This window comes from Lutra lutra, chromosome 14 (genome assembly GCF_902655055.1).
Source record: "Lutra lutra chromosome 14, mLutLut1.2, whole genome shotgun sequence".
In the NCBI taxonomy this organism is placed as follows: Eukaryota; Metazoa; Chordata; class Mammalia; order Carnivora; family Mustelidae; genus Lutra; species Lutra lutra.
Window position 1 is genome coordinate 32,694,212 of NC_062291.1, and position 14,023 is coordinate 32,708,234.

The 14,023-nt window shown below is 51.4% G+C and overlaps 1 protein-coding gene across 3 annotated transcripts in view; it reads left to right on the plus strand.

Moving 5' to 3' along the window:
* Positions 1-14,023, plus strand: part of PALD1 (phosphatase domain containing paladin 1) — an 87,534-nt gene that overhangs the window by 20,006 nt on the left and 53,505 nt on the right. The gene's annotated exons all lie outside the window — the stretch shown is intronic.

Consider the following 14,023-nt stretch of genomic DNA (forward strand, 5'->3'; position numbering starts at 1 on the left):
CACTGTTCCGGGAGAGGGTGTTGCTCACCCCACGGCCCGTGGCTGGGATTGTGAGCACTTGTGTGAATACACCCACCCACCTCCAAGCCGTCGGCACACACAGGTCACCCAGGCCCGGGTGGGGGACACTGGTGTGCCCAGAGATGTGAGTGTGCTTGGGTCTACAGCGATGTGGGCAGAGACTGAGGGGAAGCGGATGCAGATGTGAATGAAGATGGACACAGGAAGGTGACAGAGGTGGGCAAGCAACCTAGGGATACAGATGTGGGCCGGGGACACATAAACGTGGACCGCACATGGGCCACAGACACTGTGTAAGCAGATTAGGTCTCCCAGGGCAGGGGGCCCTGGAACCTTCTCACATGAGCGGCACATGTGTGATGGGTGGGCATATGGATGATGGGCACGGACGTGAGCTGACATTCAGACACTAGACATGGAGTCCCAAGGATGTGGCTTGAGTACCTGGCAGACTGGGAGTTGGCTAAGGGCTCCTGGGGAAATGGACACATATACCTGCTGAGTCACCCGACAAGAAGGCCTAGACAAGGACAGAGGTGGGTTCCGGGATGTAGCCTGAGGAGTGCACTGCTCGGTTATCCCTTTGATTCTGTGTGGCAGCAGGAAATTGTCCCGTTTCAGGTGGTGGTGGTGTAGGTGATCTGCGGTGTGGCTGTGTTTCTAGGTCCCCACTGGGGTTTGAAGCCCTCAAAGGGCTTGGTGTTTTCTCTTGTACTCTGGGAGTCATTTGACCTCCCCACTCCCTAGGTTACAGGGCTAGGTGCATGCCGTAAGCACCAGTAAGGGCTCCTTGAACCTTTAAATCTCATCTTCCTTGGGTTTCCAGAAGTTTCCTGAAATGAGGTTATGTGGTTTGTGTAGGGAAGGAACCTGGCTGGGGGCTCTTCTTTTGAGCCCATACCCGAGTGAGGGTCTCTGGCAGGGAAGGGACCATTCTTTTTTTTTTTTTTTTTTTTTTTTTTTAACTAATCTCTACACCCAAAGTGGGACTCGAACTAATGACACTCAGATTGAAAGTCATGGGCTGTACTGACTGAGCCAGCGAGGTGCCCAGGAAGGGACCGTTCTTATGGAAAAGAAAAGGCAGACAGTGTGGGGGAGTTGAGATGAGACTGTTGCCCTCAGGTGTTCCCTTCCCTAAACCCTGGGCTTGGCCAGGGAAGGGGGCCCCCACTTTCTGGCTGTCATCACTTCTGTTCTGCCCAACCTGGAGACTGGGAGCCAGCATGACGTCTAGACCCAGTTTGAAACTAACTCACTGCACAGCCCTGGGCAAGTTACTTAATTTGTCTGAATTAATTTACCTTTAGCCCCAAACTCCTCATCTTTAAAATGGGGCCAGTGACCCCCTAGCCCTTGAGGGTGTTTTGAGGGTTAAATGGGAGAAAATCAGTAGAAGGCCTGTGGCCCAGGATATGGCACAGAGGGAGTACTGTCAGTGGAGCTTTGATACGAGCCTTCCCCCATGGCCAGGACCCCGCAGAGCTGCGTTGGAAGCCAGGTGGCGGGCCGTGGGAAGCTAGGCAGGCAGGCGCCCTTCACTGGAAAGCTGGGGGCTTTGTCCTCAACTCTTGCCCACCAGCCACTCCTCAGTCCTATGGACCGTCCACACGCAGGGTCAGGAAATGGCAGGCAGGGCGTATGGAGGCTTGGGCCTGCTGCCTGCCAGGCCTCTGGGAGGGCAGCCAGTGGTTTGCTAAGAATAGGCCCAGATCATGGGTCTGCCTCCCAGTGGGGAGCCGTGTGCCTCCCCAGTATGGGCCAAGGTGCTTGCCGGCCCTTTTATGTTTCTTGCAGCTGGCTCTCCCCACAGGAGCGGGCCTGGGAGCAGCAGCAGCCTCTTCTTGGGTTTTTGGCTGGGACATGGGGAAAGAGAAGGCCTGGGAAGCACTAACCATTCAAATCTCCAAGTTCCTCTTCCACTCAGAGATTGTCACCAGCTCCCTGATCGTCTTCCTACCTGCCAGTGGATCTGCAGTGGCTAAGAACACAGGTTCTGGAACCATACCACTAGGGTGTGAATTTCGGGTCCCACACACATTAGCTGTGCGCCCCTGGCAGCTCACTTACCTTCTCTGTGCCTGATTTCCTTGTGTAGCAGGGTTAATGCTAGTAACTCGCTTAGAGGGATGTCGCAAGGATGAAAGGAGGTGGTACCTGGAGAGTCTGTGGGGTCACGTGCAGCTCCTAGTAAGTGCTCCGTGAACATCGGGGGGCTACTGTGATTACCGTGATTACTGCTTTCTCCGCAGAGGGGGAGATGGGTGAGGCCAGGCTGGCTTGCACGGTGCCTCCTGGTCAGAAGGCACCAGTATGCAAGCTTCTCGATGGGGGTTCCTGGCCCTGGGTTCAGTATGAGGTACAGGGGACCACAGGTGAGAGAGACCGAGTCCCTGCTGGGTGATGGAGGCACATGCATACATTATACCATACCTGACGGGCACCTTCCCAGGGCCTGTACTAGCTGTGATGGGAGCTGGAGGGAGGGAATGACCTGCCTGGGGGTGGGGTGATGCATTAGGCGGGCTTCGAAGGATGGATAAGAGTTTGCAAAGGTGAGGGAAGGCTTCCCAAGCAGAAAAAGCAGCCTGTGCAGAGGGGTGACAGCTTGGTGTGTTTAGGAACGTGAGCAGATCCATGCGCCTAGGGAGGGGACCCACACTTAGCCTCTCGCCCTGTCACGAAAGCCCTTGTATGCTGGGACCTTCTGTCCCTCCCACTCTGGGCTCAGAGGCAGCCCTGGTTTCCCTGTTCGGACACAAGCTGGAGGCCCACCAGAATTCTGTGCCTCTCACTTCCCTTTTAGGAGTCACATTTGCTGTCCCCTCATTCTCCAGAGACCCTCCTGCCGCTTAGAAATGCCTGCCAGCCCTCCCTGGGGGCCCTTGTTTTTGAGCTGGGGCTCCAGACTGCTCCTGCCCCAGGAACATGCCTATTTTTGCTCTTAGTTAAGATACCCAGGGGTTAATAGGTCCCCCAACTTGGGAATGAACTGAAGCCGTTGAAAACTCCTTAGCTTTTCCTACGGATTGAATGTCTAATGGTGGAATTCTGGGACCTTGTTAACGTGTTCTGTATGTTTCCTCTAACTGGCGTATGGACTGGCTTTATCTCCGAGGGGTGCCCCTTCTTGGCTGGGGTCCTCCGACGAGTGAGACACAGGGCATCTGGGGTTACCTACATGCCCAAGGCAGGCAGCAGGGAACATCTGGGAACTGGGTGTGTCATGCTGACCCTGTGGGCTCCCAGGGAGGTAGGGCTTTTAGAAATTCCAGAAGGGAGGGTGTGGTGCTGGGAGCACTGTGGGTCCACCGTTCAGCCTCCCGCCCTCGCCCATGAGGAACAGCCCCATTGCCAAGAGTCTGGGTTGGCCCCATGCAGGAGGAGAGAGGTAGGTGCCCTTGGGTGACCTTGGCCTTGCCAGCCTCGGCTCCCTGCTGAACCTCAGGGCCTGTCTGCCTGCAGGCTGTGTGGCCTCTGTCCAGTCCTTCCTCAGAGTGGAGGACAGGGACGCTTGGATGTTTTGAAGATTGTTGATGTTTAGAAAGCACAGAAGGGAGTTTCCCTCCTCTTTTCCTTTCCTTTTCCGGGAACTGTAGACCCCATGGCAACGTTAACCCTCTCCTGCTGGTCACAGAGTGATGGCTGGATGTGTCCCCTTTAACTGCTACCCTGTAGTTACCGAGTCCTTCCTCCTGGGGTCCCTGAAGTGGGTGCTGACCTGTTCAAGTCTCCAGGGCAGCCCTCCATTAGAGCCCCAGGGCCCTGGTTGGCAGGGCCTACGAGACCTCATCCAGGCTGGGTCTGATGCTGGCCCCTCCCCGCCCATATCCTGGCCCAGCAGCTCTTCAGCCTCAGTTTGACCCCTGCTCCGTGGGTGTGTGCCTGCTACCTTGCCTTTGGATGGAGCCTCATGGGCTATAGAGGTCTCTGGCAGGGGCTGTGCCACTGGCTCACTCCAAGGCCTACTGGGAAGCTCTGGTTTCCAGATGTCTCAGAGAGAAGGGCCTTCCCTGGAGATTGGGCCCCTGAGGTGCAGAGCCCTTGAGGGAGCTGCGGTGCAACTCTCTACTGGGCCCTGAGCTGGGCCTGGGGCGGATAAGCCCTGGACTAGATTTCACAGCTGCCTTGGAGCCCAATTTCCCATCTGCAAAATGGGCATAATAATTTTTTCCCTCCCTCCCTACCTAAAAAAAAAAAAATTTTTTTTTAATTGAGGTGATCTTCACTTGACATAAAGTTAATTATTTTCAAGTGTACATTTCAGTGAACTGTCCATTCACAGTGTCGTTTGATCACCGGCTCTGTCAAGTTCCAACATGTATTCCTTACCCCAAAGGAAAACCTGGCCCCACGGAGCAGCTAATTCCCATTCTCGCATTCTCACCTCTGCCTTACTTTAAAAAATTAAAAAAAAAAAAGATTTTATTTATTTATTTGAGAGAGAGAGAGTGTGTGTGTGTGGGGGTGGGTAGGGCAGAGGGAGAGGAAGAAAGAACCAGGCTCCCCACAGAGCAAGGAGCCCAATGCGGGGCTCGATTCCAGGACCCTGAGATCATAACCTGAGCCAAAGTCCGACGCTCAGACGACTGAGCCACCCAGGCGTCCCGAAAAAGCCTTACGGAGGTGTATGTGCCACAAAGGTCATGGATTCTAAGTGCACAGCCGCATGAGTGCTGGCAACTGCTGGGAATGTGCAGCCAACACCTCAGTCAAGTCTGAGAGCCCTTCACCACTGGAAGGTTCCTCGAGCCCTGATGCAGCCAGTCACCACTCCCACCCCTGGCCTGGGCCCACTTAGGTCCTTTCTGTCCCTCTGGTTTTGCTTTTCTTAGATTGTCGCATAAATGGACTCAGAGCATGGCTCGTCTCCTGTCCGGCTTCCCTGCTCCACGTGCCCTTGAGATGTGCCCACATTGCTGGACACTTCGGCCATGCCTTCCTTTTTGACTGCTGAGTAGTATTCCAGGCTGTGTGTGGGTGGGGTGGGGGGGACTGCTTATCGCTTATCAGGTTCCCAGGAGATGCCTGCCCACTCTGCTTTTGAAAATGTCAATGAAAAAAGAATATAAAGTAGTTATGTTCATGAAAGATTCAAGTAGTAGCTTCGCACAGAGAGTACGATGGGAATCTCCCCCGCCCCTCGCCCCTGTCTTGTCTTCACTGGAGAGAACACCGCCCACAGTTTGCTGAGTATCCCTCAGCATTTCTTCTGTGCCTCTGGTGAATTTGTGTAGTTTTGATTTGGGGCTGTCAATTACACCAGGGCCATGGCCCTGGGGCTGCTTTTTCCCTTATTAGCCATTGGTCTTAGGGAGGGTCCCAGCACTGCCGCTGGAGCCATATCCTTGGGAGCCGCTGGGCCAGAGATGGGGTTCTGGGTCCGACAGGCAGGTGTCTGTCTCCCCCTGGCTCTGAGCTGGGGCTCTGCCAGGCTTTGGGGAGATAGAATGAAGGCTTCCTAGAGGTGGGCCATTTGGATCAGGTTTCTGGAGGAGGGAGGCACTGGAACACAAGAGATCAGACCGTCCTCGGGGTGGGCGAGGGGATAGCAGGGCATCTGGGTGGATGTGCATTCCTGCTTCCATCACTTCTGCCTCCCATTGGCAGCTGGCTGCAGGGGCTTCCTCTTCTGGGCTCCATAACATGTCGCTGGAAGGAATAGGCCCAGGAGCGGGGATTTGTTGGATGACTAAAGGCCGACCCTGGAGGCCTCTCTTCTCGTTGCAGTGAAATTGCACCTTGTCGAGGTGATAGGACCCCTGTCTTGGGTGTGCAGGTGGGGATGTCCGTGGCCCTCCCGAGGAAGAGGGCCCTCCTGGCTCAGGTTTGCACATGCCTGGCTCTACCTGACCCCAGCTGATGGGGTTACGGAGGCTCTGCATCTGTATTGTCATGCTTCTTTCCCTGACCATGGCCATGCACGTGTAAAGGATTCACATTCTGGGCATACTTACTAACATCGGTTGTTTTCATTGTTTTCAAGTGTTTCCTAGTGTAGTAATCAGAATAGTGTCTTACTGTTGTATGATGTGAGTTTTGTGAGATGGTAATCCTGAGTTGTGTTTCGGGATGAGCTTGTTTGTGGCTTTGGGTTTCCTGTGAGCCTCTTTCTTTGAGCCCTTGGGGACGGTTTAAGGGGAGGGAGAGGGGAGTGAGCCTAGGAAGGAAGCTAGCAACAGGTGGGTTTGCTGATTTCCCAGTGATTTCTCTAGCTTAGTGCTGCTCAAACCTGGGTAACATGTGGACCCTTCCCCTTTTAAAAATAGCGTAAGTGTCTGCCTTCAGCTCAGGTCATGATCTCAGGGTCCTGGGACTGAGTCCTGCGTCAGGCTCCCCGCTCAGTGGGGAGTTTGTTTCTCCCTCTCCCTCTCCCCCCAGTTTGTGCTGTCTTGCTCTCTCTCTCAAATGAATAAATAAAATCTTAAAAAGAATACAAAATAAAAATAGTGTTTTGAGATGGAATTCATATGCCATACAGTTCACCAATTTAAAGCACACAATTCAGGGTGCCTCGATGGCTCAGTCGTTAAGCATCTGCCTCTGGCTCAGGTCATGATCCCAGGGTCCTGGGATCAAGTCCCACATTGGGATCCCTGCTCAGCAAGGAGTCTGCTCCTCCCTCTAACCCTCCTGCCTGCTTGTGCTTTCTCTCACGTTCTTTCAAATAAAATCTTTAAAAAAATAAAAAAAAATCCAGCCAAATAAAACTGCCCTAAAACCTCATACCTCCTTCAAGCTTTTGCTCCTCCTTCAGCCAAACATTACAAAAGATTTGGTCTGTGCTCTGTCTTTATGTCTTTCGTTCTTATTTCCCTTTCTTTTTAAAGATCCTTCTTGGGGCGCCTGGGTGGCTCAGTCTTTAAGCATCTGCCTTCGGCTCAGGTCATGATCCCAGGGTCCTGGGATCAAGTCCCTTATTGGCTTTCTGCTCAGTGGGGAGTCTGCTTCTCCCTCTCCCTCTCTGTTTGCTCTCTCTCTCTGTCTCTATCTCTCGCTCGCTCTCAAATAAATAAAACCTTTAAAAACGTAAGAGAATAAAAACCTTACTTGTTGATTTGTTTCCTTACTAGAATAATAACTTAAATGTGTACAAATACAAAACTAGACGCAAAGGCCTCACATTTACATAGTTTCTCCATAACCGTGAAATACCAATAAAACTAGAAAGCCAACCCGTTGCAAAGGAACAACGTTAATGTATTGGAAGGATGTAAGCTGCGCCTAAATTGCCAGTGTTGGGTTCATAGTAGAAGGCTGAGTCTCCTCTGTTTCCCCTGCCCCTGTCACCTGAACTTGCTGTACAGAGTGGCATTAATGATGTTGGCTAGTTGGCTGGTTTGAGGGCAATCCTGATCACTCCCATTAGAAAGCCCAGACTGCCAATGAGTAATCCCCAAATGTTTGTCTCAGTAGTGCACCACTTGGGATCTGGGAAGCTGGCTTGTTTGATTGAAGATAAAGGCGAAATAGTGGTGTTTTTGAAATCTGCATATATTGGCTTGTAACCCCACTTCCTGTGGGAATCGGGCATTTGACATAAACAGAGGTGGACTTTGCTCAGTTCACACAGATGCCGTTGACATGAATATTGTCCCTGCTCCCAAGAGGCAGGCCTTTGAACAGGCTGCCATGGGCTCTGTATGGGGTGGCTCAGTTCTCTACCCCACCCCCCTGCCTGAACCACCCCCTTTGTTTGTACCATGTGCAATGATGAGATTTGGCCTTTAAAAAAAAAGGAAAATTGATTATAAACATGGGCCGACTTCAGCACCAAATTGCACAGTGGTGCTTGCTAATGAGGTCATTGAGATGACCCAAGGGGTGCGCTCATTACTTTTTTTTTTTTTAACAAATTGAGGTGAAATTCACATGACACATAATTAACTGTTTCAAAGTGCCTGGTTAATTTAGCGGTATTAAGTACATTCACAGCCTTGTGCAAGTAACCATCACCTCCATGTCATTCCAAAACATTTCTTAAAATTTTATTTTATTGTGGTGAGAATACTTAATATGTGATCCACCTTCTTAATAAAATTTTAAGCGTACAATACACGATGACTATAGACATGTTGTTCAGCAGATCTCTAGAATGCTTTCATATTGCTACACTGAAACTTCATGCCACAAGATTACTAGCCCCCATTTCCCCTCCCTCTGGCCCCTGGCAGCCACCATTCCACTCTGTGAGTGTATGAATTAGACCACTTTAGTTACCTCATGTAGATGGAATCTACAGTATTTGTCTTCCTGCGACTGGCTTATTTTACTTAGCATAACGTCCTCAAGGCTCATCTACGCTGTGGCAATATTGCAGAATTCCCTTCTTTCTTACGACTGAACACTATTCTGTTGTACGTCTAGACCGCATCTTCTTCTTTTTTTTTTTTTTTTTAAGATGTTATTTATTTATTTGACAGAGAGATCACAGGTAGGCAGAGAGAGGGGGGAAGCAGGCTCCCCACCAAGCAGACAGTCTGATGTGGGGCTCGATCCCACGACCCTGAGACCATGACCTGAGCCGAAGGCAGAGGCTTAACCCACTGAGCCACCCAGGTGACTCTAGACCGCATCTTCTTTATCCATTCATCTGGCAGTGGGCATTCGGGCTGCTTTCTCCTCTTGGCCACAGCGAACACGAGTGTGCTAATATTAACATCTCTTTGGGATCCTGATTTTAAGTCTTTAGGGTAAATATCCCTAGAAGGGCGACTGCGGGATCCTATGGTAATACTATTTTAAACTTTTTGAGGAACTTTGGTACTATTTCCCAGAGCGTTTGCACCATTTTATGTTCCTGCCAGTGGCATGCAAGGATTCCTTTTTCTCGACAGCCTTGCTAACACATTTTTTTTTTTTTTAATAGCTGAATAAGAAAACCATTGCACGGAGAGACCTCATTTTGTTTATCTGTATGTCAGCTCAGGAACACTTGGAGTGTTTCCACCCTTAGGCTCTTGTGAATGGTGCTGCTGTGAACACGGGTGTCCAAGCATTTGTTCGAATACCTACTTCTCTTGGGTATCTATCTAGGAATGGCATTTCTGGGTCACATGGTAACCTTGCATTCAACTTTTTTGGGTTTGATATTTTGCAGTTAGATAGTGGTGATGGTTGCACAGCATTGGGAATCTCTGAATTGCTGCTGAATTATATTTTAAAAGGGTGAATATTATGGTACGCGGATTAAATCCCAATTAAAAAAAAAAAGAGGGGCGCCTGGGTGGCTCAGTGGGTTAAGCCTCTGCCTTCGGCTCAGGTCATGATCTCAGGGTCCTGGGATCAATCCCCGAATCGGGCTCTCTGCTCAGTGGGGAGCCTCCTTCCCCCTCTCTCTGTCTGCCTCTCTGCCTTGTGATCTCTCTCTCTGTCAAATAAATAAATAAATAATCTTAAAAAAAAAAAAAAGAGAGAGAGAGAGGGCTCTTGGACCCCAGAGCAGACATCCGTGGAGTGTGGATTGAGCCGTATTGTCAGCACTGGAAAAGCCACTGTCCCGCATTGCCTCGTGGAGTCCTGTGGATTTCCTGAGTGGTGGGGACGCTGGGCCTCCGCCCTGTGGTCCTTGTTTGGTGTGGTAGGTAGGAGCTATAGGAACCAAATGGGCCAGCTTCCTGCCCACCCACCTCCTGGGCTCATTCAGTGGCTTTCTGGCTTCTAAATGGCAGGTGTTCATTGTAGAACCCAGTTTCCTCTGTTTCCCCACCTGCGAGCAGCCAGCCTTGGCTGTGGCCTGGACTTGGTGGGCAGAGACGCCTGTAGACGTGGCCCACTGACTTCTCTGGATCCGCTTTGTCCCTCTCTACCTTTCATACAGCTCATCGCAGGGGGCTTGTGACACATTTGTCCTTCTTTGCAGGCCTCCAAGGCCTGCTGCTTGCTTCTGAGGTTGTAGCGGGGTGAGGGAGGACCACACCGGGGCTCTCCTGTTCAGGCCTCACTGCACACTTGCCTCCCCAGTCTGTCTCATCTCACTTGGTTCGGCCAGAGTCGTCCATGGTTCCTCTCGTTCTCTCCTGCTTCTGGAACCACATGTGAGCAGACCCCGTGGGCCTCACCCTCACAGCAGATCTGGGGTGAATCTTTTCCCCTGACCTTCCCCACACCACTGCCCTGGCCCCCAGTGGCACTGGGACTCCCACGGGAGACTCCACACAGGTCTGTGGGCTTCGTTTCCCCCTCATTCCCCATTGCAGCAGCCAGGGTGACTGTGTTAGAATGTGAATGTCAGATCAAGGCATTTCTGTGTCCCAGGGCCCCAATGGTGCCCCAGTGACTCATAGTGAGGGCCAGTATCCTTACCATAGCCTCTAGGATACCCCCATTTAATACCCACCACCTTGCTCACACTGACCTATCCACACTGCCTCAGGGCTCCTTCAGCACACTGGGAATACCTCACCTCAGGGCCTTTGCACTGGCTGTCACCTAGATCTGGGATGCTTTTCCTCCAGAGAGCCATATAGCTTGCCCTGTTATTTCCTTCAGATCTTTACTCAAATGTGAAGCCTCTCTTAGATACCCTGTCTAAAATTTTGTGCCTCAGCTCCATATCACTATCTCCTCCCCATACATTTTACTAATTTATGGAGCGTATTTCTGTGGCTCCAGCTAGCATGTATAAGGTGGGATTTTTGTCCTATGCTGTCAGCTCCTAGAACAAGTCCTCCCACCTAGTAGGTGCCCCGGGAACATTCATAGAATGCATGCATGAAGAGGGAATGAATCGGCCCACTTTATAGACGAGGAAGCTGAGTTACAGGTTGGCCTGAACCTAGTCTCTTGACTCCCACCCAGTTCACTGCTCTTGTGCTGAGCCGTGATTTCTATCTCCTTCTCTCTCTGTCCCTGCTTCCAGGGAACTCCGTGCTCTACTGTGTGGGTTTGAATCTTCAGACCTCCCCTTAGGGAGTTCACCTGGTCAGTATGGTAATAACAAGAGACAGGTGTATCTCCTTGCATTTGTGCAGAAATGATGGTAACAGGCTGTCCCCGTTTGTTGAGTGCCCACTCTGTACAAGGTGCTGGGTGGGGTAGCAGATTAGATGAATTTATTTCTCAGTTAAATCTCACAGCATCCTGAGGGGAGGAACTGTCATTGACCCCGCTCTACAGACAAGGAAGTGGAGAGATTCCATATGGGGCAGAGAGGACAAAGATCAGTAATTTCTTGAACCAGTGAAGATGCGAGGAAACTGGCCCTCTTAAGCAACGCTGGTTGCTGGGCAAAATGCTACTGCCTTTTGGCAAAATAAGATGGCAGAACCTACCATAGTTTTAAATGCACATGCCTTTGTATCTCAGCAGTGTGAGTTTTGGTATCCTGCTCTGAAGATGGAAACTGTCAGGATGGAAGGCTGTGTGCAATGGGATTTTGCGGCAGGGTGCTGGAGACCACGCTGTCTCCTTTCAGTTCTGTGTTCTTCCCCACCCCAGGGCATTTGCATGTGCCATTCCCTCTGCCTGCATGCTTTCTCACATGGCTGAAACCTTCTGTCTTCAGATATCAGCATAGACCTTCTGTGACCATGGTCCTTTCCCTACCTCCCTCATTTTCTCTCTGAGTTTCTCAGTCCCTTGGAGCCCATATTCCAATGTGTACAATGTGTCATTATTATATTTCTTTGTTGACTCCCTTGTCCCTCCGTCTCTCTCTCTCTCTCTCATTCTCTTTTCTCTCTCTTGTTGGAATGCCTGTTCCACAGAGGGGCAAGACTGTTCCCCTCTGGTTGACATGGTCAGTCCTTAATAGCTGTTAGTTGGATGAGTAGTACCTCAATGAAATGGCCTGCCATCAGTAAACAGACGGGGTGGGGGGTCTGTGTCTGAACAGGAGGGGTGTTTGTGTTGTCTAGTTAAGGGAAAAAAACTCTTGCTGGAGAAGGAGTTTCTTTTTTTTTTTTTTTTAAAGATTTTATTTACTTGACAGTGAGAGATGCAGAGAGAGAGGGAACACAAGCAGGGGTAGTGGGAGAGTGAGAGGCAGACTCCCTACTGAGCAGGGAGCTCGATGCAGGGCTTGATCCCAGGATCCAGGGATCATGACCTGAGCTGAAGGCAGATGCTTAACGAATGAGCCACCCAGGCGCCTCAAGAGGGAAGTTTTTAAGAGGTGGGCTTTGAGTATGGTGGGAAGGACATAAACCTTTTCTTTATACACCTTCATCTCATTTGGACTGTAGGTACAAATACTTATGTAATAAAAAAATCTGGCCAACAATGACAAGAAATCAACAAAGGGAAAAAAATGGACCCAGTCAGAGGGAGCATCAGGATTTGAACCCTGGTCCTTCTGGCTCGCAGCCTACGTTCTCACCACACCCAGCCCTTTCCAATGCAGACTCCCAGCAGAGCCTCACGGCGGTCCTCAGAGGAAGACAGAGCAGGAGCTCTTGGCTCTTTGTCTTTTATTCTGTGAACTGAGGTCTCATTTACAGACAGTAAAGCAGGGGACAGTCTGAGGGATTGCTGCACACGTCTCACCCAGACCAAGCAGAGAACATTTTCAGGGCCCTGGAAGGTTCCCTGGGGCCTCTTCCGGGCCATTAACCTGGCCCCTGCTCTCAGGAGCCCGTGCTTTGGAGTGCCTTCCCCAGGGGTTAGTCCCTGCTCTTGAACTTTTTGTAAATTCGGTGTGAGTGGAATTATAGCACAGGAGCTGTTTCTCTCTGGATTCTTCTGGCTTCTTTGAGCATCAATGGTTCGGTTCATCTGTGAGGCCAGAGGCCTCAGCAGGCTCTTCCTTTTCATTGCTCTATAGTATTCCATTATAGCAGGGTGCCACCACGCGTCGGTTTCTCCCTATGGATGGACTTGGGGCTCGTGTCCAGCTTTTGGTGATGGTGAGAAGAGCTGCTCAGCACTCCTGCTTGTCTTCTGGTGGACACACGCACTTACGACTGTAGGATGCCCCCCCGCTGGGTGGTGGGGTAGAAGGCTCATTTTACCAAGAAAGAAGCTAAGGAGTCTTCAGAAGACCCAGAAGGGAAAATGACTTGCCCAGGGTCACACAGCGACTCATGGGGGAGCTCAGCCAATCTAGCCCACCTCTGGCCCTCTCCCCCACTTCCTACCCACCTCCCCCTCCCACAATGTGGCCTGCTTCTCACCCTAGCCCTGTGGGTAGGGTGGTCAGGCAGAGGTCAGGGGGCATAAGGAGGGCCGTATTTCCAGGTCTCCTTACACTGGGCAGTGCCACTGAGTGGTTCTTGCTTGCACACCTCCTTCTCCGTCCCTGGCCCTGGGCACGGTGGGCAGGCCGCAGTTTGCCTTCCTTGGCGGTAGGTGCTGGGACTCATGGGGAGCCGTTGTTATTTATTGGCTGTTGGGGCCTGGGCTGGCCAGGCACAGACTAGGGCTGGCGTGTGAGGGCTGCCCTGGGGCCTTTAGCTTGGGAGTATGTGTATGTGTGCGTGCGTGCGTGGGCACGAGGTGTGAGTGTCCTGCATCTCTCACGCTCGCTGTGCTCCCGGTGGGTGCAGGAGGGTGGGGCTGCCTGGCTCAGACCCCTTGTTGTGCTGGAAGGAGCCTGGCAGAGTGGCTTGTTCTGAGTTGGTGTCCCCCTACTCCCCACCCCGGCTCTGGGGCTGCCTCCTCCCAGCCCGGCTGGGCCCAGTCTGCCTCTTTCCTTGGCACCCACCACCCAGGTCTCCAACGGGGGAGGCCGTGCCTTCAGCAATTTCCATGCCCGTCCCGCCTTTTGGCCCGGAACTATCCAAAGGCAGGTACAAAAATTAATATGGGCATCCAAAACCACTTTTTTTGAATGAACCTTTTTTAAAAAAATTGAGATAAATTATACATACCATAAAATGTACCTGTTTAACCATTTTTAGTTGTACAGATCACTAGCGTGACGTACATTCACACTGTTGTGTAACCATCGCCAACATGTCCAGAGCTTTCTCCTCTTCTGAAACCGAAGATTATGCCCATTGAACACTAACCCCACATCACCCTCCCTCCCCCGGCCCCTGGCAGCCATCCTTCTCCTTCCTGT